Below are 6,790 nucleotides of genomic sequence, written 5' to 3' on the forward strand. Positions count from 1 at the left end.
CTCTCTGCCTATTGGTGATCTCTGTCAAATAAATAAAATCTTTTTAAAAAATAAATAAATGAAATAAAAAATAAATAGGTGATGATGGAAAGTGCTTAGAACACAGTATAGGGGACAGGACTCAACAAAAGGAACTATTATTATCATGATCATTTGAGGGGCACTGGAGATATAAAGAAGTAATTCATAAAAGAGATGTTATTTTCCCTTAGGAGTTTTTACAATCTCATCAATAAGGCAAGAGAAATACATGGAGTGGAAGGACAAGGCAACGTAAAACTCTTCTTTGAACCTGAAAATGCAACATATTCTCCTAAACCCAAACCCTGTTTTAAAATTTTTAGCAGATTTCATTGCTTTAATAAGATTGTTTCTTCTGGGGGCGCCTGGGTGGCTCAGTGGGTTAAGCCGCTGCCTTCGGCTCAGGTCGTGATCTCAGGGTCCTGGGATCGAGTCCCACATCGGGCTCTCTGCTCAGCGAGAAGCCTGCTTCCCTCTCTCTCTCTCTCTGCCTTCCTCTCCGTCTACTTGTGATCTCTCTCTGTCAAATAAATAAATAAAATCTTTAAAAAAAAAAAAAAAAAGATTGTTTCTTCTGGGGCACCTGGGCGGCTCAGTGGGTTAAAGCCTCTGCCTTCGGCTCAGGTCATGATCCCAGGGTCCTGGGATCGAGCCCCACATTGGGCTCTCTGCTCGGCGGGGAGCCTGCTTCCTCCTCTCTCTCTCTGCCTGCCTCTCTGTCTACTTGTGATCTCTATCTGTCAAATAAATAAATAAAATCTTTTAAAAAAAAAAAAAAGATTGTTTCTTCTTTCTCATCACCTAACTCTCATTCTTTCTCACCCTAGGCTCTCATTTAAGGAGTTGACTGGAGAATTCTTGGAATAATAAAGACTTTGAGTGCTCATTTTGTGCATTTCCCTAATTCTGGGCAGGAGCCCATCTGAGGCATTCCAAACCCAAGTGAGACAGCCAGGTGAATGACCAGAGAGACTGCACCTTCCCAACTCCCCCAGTCACCCTCTAATCTCAGAAAATTCTTTCCTATGTTCAATCTCAAGATGTTTTTTACCTCAATATTGGCCTCTCCTTATCACTCATTCTAATTGTGGGTGAGGTATACAAACCCTCAAAAGCTGAAGAAAAGGGGTGCCTGCATGGCTCAGTGGGTTAAAGCCCCTGCCTCCGGCTCAGGTCATGATCCCAGGGTCCTGGGATGGAGCCCCTCATTGAGCTCTCTGCTCAGCAGAGAGCCTGCTTCCTCCTCTCTCTGTGTCTGCTTCTCTGCCTACTTCTCTGCCTACTTGTGATCTCCATCTGCCAAATAAATAAATAAAATATTAGAAAAAAAAGCTGAAGAAAATTCTCAATGGGTAAAATTGTTGCATTGCCTATTACCCCAAGTCTCCAGAATTATAGGTCTCATGTATTTTGTTATTAACCCATTAGAAATCATCAAAAGATCCCTTACAAAGCATTGATTTGGTCGCTACCAGGGTATAACCCCTTATCCAGTCATCTGGTCTCTCCTTAAAGCTTTTGAAAGATGAAAATATCTTTGAAAGTAAAAATATCATGAAAATATCCTAATTCCCATGACAATTAAGAACTCCTATTTCAATCCCTCCAACCCCCATAGGCTCCTCAATTAGCATCACCAAATTATCACTCATTTGATTAAGGGACAGTACAACCCTGAGGCGGGGCATGACTAACATGACCTCCCCAGTCCCTTCCAGTCCATCACATGAAGTAGGGGAAATAAAATTGGCAGCACTCCCAACCCACGCAGAGCTCGCCCCAGGGGAGTCCCTGAGGACCAGGCAGACTCCAGCGTGGGCACAACAGGCATTTTCCCAAAGTGGGCAGAGTGCCAAACCCTGGCATAGTGACTGGTGTGGGAGGCCTAGAGACAGGAGGGTAGCCAGGGCCCACATTTCTCCCTCTAGCTCAAATTAAATTTCCCCAGTGTAGGTCCCTCCTTGAAAGAGCATACAAATCACTTGGGAGCTTATTAAAAATGCAGATTCTGATTCAGTACACCTGGATTGGGGCCTACGATTCTGCATTTTTATTTGACAGACGGAGATCACAAGTAGGCAGAGAAGCAGGCAGACAGTGAGGAGGAAGCAGGCTCCCCACTGAGCAGAGAGCCCGATGCGGGGCTCGATCCCAGGACCCTGGGATCATGACCTGAGCCGAAGGCAGAGGCTTTAACCCACTGAGCCACCCAGGCACCCCTCGATTCTGCATTTTTAACAAACTCTCAGTAACACTCATACTGGTGGTCCACAGACCATACTGTGAAAAGCAAAGCTCTAGATGACTGTAGTAGTTTCTACAACTGTCTCCCAAGAAGTCTGTCTATCCATATCCTTCTCTCTGTCTATCCACCAGATGGCAAAGAGAATCGTATCTCATTCCTTCCTGATTCAGAAATCTCCCTCCATGGCACCATACACAATACAAACTTGGCTCATAAATTCCCTTCAAATGTGAAAAAACACATTCCTCACAACAGTTTCATTCTTTCATGACTCTTTAAGGTCCGTGTAGCCTAGAATTACTGTCCCATTTCTTTTGTAACTCACCTGTCCCTCTCTTATTTCCCAAATTGCTCCATAGGCATCTTCCTCCAGGAAGTGTCTCTTGACCAATATTTCTCTCTCAGTTTCTACTCAGACCTTCCCTTCCAAAGGAATGAGGCCTCCATCCCTATCCAGTTCCTAATCCTTCCTATTTCAGTCCATTTTTTCACCCATTTAGGGTGTAAAATCTCTCTCTCCAAAGAATCTTAGATGCTCTCACAAGGTTTTTGCACAGTCTCTCAAAACAGCATCTAAAGGAATTGGTAAATATACAGGCAATCCTAGCAGGCTCCCCTGGAGTCACTTGCTCCCTATTGGGAATATGAGAAATTCTGCAAATAAGAAGTAGCTTCCTATCCCTCCCTCCCAGGGCAGGACCCACACATAAATACAATAGAAAAACACTGGTCTGTCTATGCCACAGCACAGAACTCTGCTTCAAGAAAGATGCCTGTTGTGCCCACGCTGGAGCCAGTCTAGACTTCAAGGATTCCGTGGAGTCAGGTAGAATGGGTTGGGCCTTCTATCAATTTTGCTACTTCCTCCCCCTCCCCCAAATCCCATGGGAATAGATGGAGAGGGACCAGAGGAGGTCCTTTCAGGCATTCTCCTGCCCCAGGGCTGTATTTTCCCTGCTGCTCTTTGAATGAACAGCACTGTTCTTACTGCTGGGCCTAGAAGAAGGAGAGTACCTCCCCCTTGCCCTGAGCAAGATTCCACTGTGATGGAACAGACAGGACAGGACAATCACCAGAACTCAGGCATAGCCAAACAAGGGCAAAATTAGAAGTGCCTGGTACAGTTCTAGATGCTGGGCATAGATCTAGATACAGTTCTAGGTATAGTTCTGGATGGACAAAAATGCCATTTGGCAAGGAGACTTTCCTAGAAGATAGTTTGAAAGGAACAGCACAGTACTAGCCTGAAAGGAAGGAGAATTTTCTGTACCAAAGACATGTGTAAGGTTCAATTCAATTTAATATGAATTTATTGAATGCTCATTTTGTGCCTGGGCCCCCAGGTATATGTTCTGGAGGTGTGAACAAGATACACTCCTTAACCTATGATCTACAATCTAGGGAACAAAATAAATAAAGATAACTGTTGTATTTTATTTTTTTTTATTTTGGCTTTAGTGAGGGAGCATAATTGACATAAAATTATAAGATATTTAAAATTATAAGATATTTAAAATTATAAGATAAGATATTTAAAATTATAAGATATTAAAATTGACATATAAAATTATGAAATAAAGATATGTTGTGGTGATTTCATATGTACACACACTGTGAAATGATTCACTACAACTTCCCCACTGTGAAAGGATTAACAATGGTATTTTAATCTGAATGTTTCATTAAATGAGGGTAAGTGTCAAAGGGATGTCTTTACATGGGGACAGGCTTTCAGGTGGAGCTTCAGTTTTCAAAGTGTGGTCCCTGGACCAGCAGCATCAACATCACCTGGGAACTTGCTAGAAGTTCCTGGGCCCCACCCAGACCAACTGAATTCCAAACGCTGGAGTGGGGGACCATCAAGCTGTTTTCACAAGCCCTCCAGGTGAGGTGACACCCCATGAAGTTTGAGCACCAGCGAGCAGTACTATTCCTGGTTGCTCACAAGCCTCGCTCTCCCACTATGACTTTGATCAGTGAATTGGAGAGACAGCTCTGAGCATGCCCAGCTCAGCCTCTTCCAGTTTTTTTGTTGGTTTCTGTTTTTTATCCAAAACCAACCTGCCCACAGGACACATGCATTCAACCTGCTCACACATGAAAAAATCTAATAAAAGCAGGCTCTCTCCTGTGGTAAGAGGAAGGGGCTGCTCTCCTTGTGATGAGGAGTAAGACTTTCTAATTTAGCCACACGGTATTCGCCAGCCAACTAGGCTGCAACTCTAAAGCGGATGGTTTAACCATATGTCTGTATGTCTTGATTATCAGTATGTCTTGATTATCAATTGGTTCCAAACATAGGAGGGAAATGCGTTGTCATTTATTGTACCGCTACAGCTCCAACAATGGGTTACAGAGAAAAGTGGGCAGGATACAGGTTCAGATTTCATGCAGCAGGGAGACCCAGTTAAGAGAATAACAGGACAAAAAAAAAAAAAAAAAAAAGAGGAAATTCTTAAATTTTTTTAACTAAACAGAACTTGAGAAATGATCCGTTCTGACCGCTCCTGTTACAGATAAATAAGCAGAGCGCTGAAGGAACTGAGTGGCTTGCTCAAAGTCACATTACTAGTTAGTGGTAGAAACAAGACTTACACCGGGGACACCTGGCTCTCAGCTGTGCACTTTCTAAGCAGCTGGACTAAAGCAGACAGTAGTAGAGAAACTTTCCAAGTCCAGGAATACAGATATCAGTAGGAGAACCAACCCCAGGGATTTTCAGCATGGGTGGTGGGTTCAAAGCCAAAGTGCTTTGTGCTCCCGGGGAAACTTTGGCTCCAATGCAACTGCGCATGCTCTGTTGCCCCCTCACACAGCCGAGCCTCAGTGAGCTCTGAATACTGCCTCGTTTTCCTGTCCTTTTCCTAGTGTTGCTCTCTCTGCCTATAATCTCTCCTTGCCACTCAAATATCATTCCTCTACAAAGTCTTCTCTGGTTTCACCACCCAACCCTCACCACTGTGCCAGCCACAAATGATCATCCTCCGATCTGAATTTCCTAGACACTTTCTTTGAATATTTCTTATGACAACACTTTCGACCTTGCGTGCCAGCTCTGCTTTATCTACTGTAGTGGAATATAAGCTCCTAGGGCAGCCTGACTGGCTATATTGGTAGAGCATGTGACTTTTGATCTTGTGAGTTCAAGCCCCACATTGGATGTAAAGATTACTTAAAAATAAAATCGCTTATAAAAAATAAAAAAAAATTAAAAAAAAAAAAAAAAAAACAGAGGGTGCCTGGGTGGCTCAGTGGGTTGAGGCCTCTGCCTTTGGCTCAGGTCATGATCTCAGGGTCCTAGGATGAGCCCTGCTTTGGGCTTTCTGCTCAGCAGGGAGCCTGCTTCCCCCCCTCTCTCTGCCTGCCTCTCTGCCTACTTGTGATCTCTGTCTGTCAAATGAATAAATAAAATTTAAAAAAAAAAACAGAATATAAACGCCTTAAAAAAATAAATAAAAACAAAATATAAGTTCCTTAAGGGCAGGGACTATATTCCAGCTTTTTTTTTTTTTTGTCTGTTTCTAGTACATTTTTTAGTGAAGTATAATTAACATACAGTGTTATCATATTTGTTTCAGGTGTACAACATAATGATTCAACAATTCTATACAGTACTCAGTGTTCATCAAGATCAGTGCACTCTTAATTCCCTTTATCTATTTCACCCTTCCTCCCACCCACCTTACCTTTGGTAACCACCAGTTTGTTCCTTCTGTTTAAGAGTCTAGGAGGGGTATTTTTTTTTTTTGGGTCTCTTTTTTAATTTTATTTTTTCTATTTCATTTGTTCTATTTCTCAAATTCCACATATGAGTAGAAATCATATGGTATTTGTCTTTCTCTGACTGACTTATGTCACTTAACATTATACCCTCTAAGCCCACCCATGTTGTTACAAGTGGCAAGATTTCATTCTTTTTTATGGCTGAGTCATATTTCATTTTGTATATGTACCACGTCTTCTTCATCCATTTGTCTGTTGATGGACACTTGGGTTGTTTCCATACCCCGGCTATTGCCAATAATGCTGCAATAAACATAGGGTTGCATACATCCTTTCAAGTTAGTGAAAATGAAAAGCTTTTACATGGCAAAGGAAACCATGAACAGAACAAAAAGGCAACCCACTGAATGGGAGAAGATACTTACAAATGATATATCCAATAAGGGGTTAATGTCCAATGTCCAAATACATGAAGAATTTATACAACTCAATACCAAAAAACAAACAATCCAATTTAAAAATGGGCAGAGGACCTGAAAAGACATTTCTCCAAAGAAGAGATACAGATGGCAAACAGAAACATGAAAGATGTTCAGCATCATTCATCATCAGGGAAATGCAATTTAAAACTAAAATGAGTTAGCACTTTATACCTGTCAGAATGGCTAAAATCAAAAAGACAAGAAATAACAAGTATTGGTAAGGATGAGAAGAAAAATGAACCATCATACAATGTTGGTGGCTGTTGGTACAACTATAGAGCTAGTATGGAGGTTCCTCAAAAAATTAAAAATAGAATTA

The sequence above is a fragment of the Lutra lutra genome, chromosome 8 (genome assembly GCF_902655055.1).
Source record: "Lutra lutra chromosome 8, mLutLut1.2, whole genome shotgun sequence".
NCBI classification, from domain to species: Eukaryota; Metazoa; Chordata; class Mammalia; order Carnivora; family Mustelidae; genus Lutra; species Lutra lutra.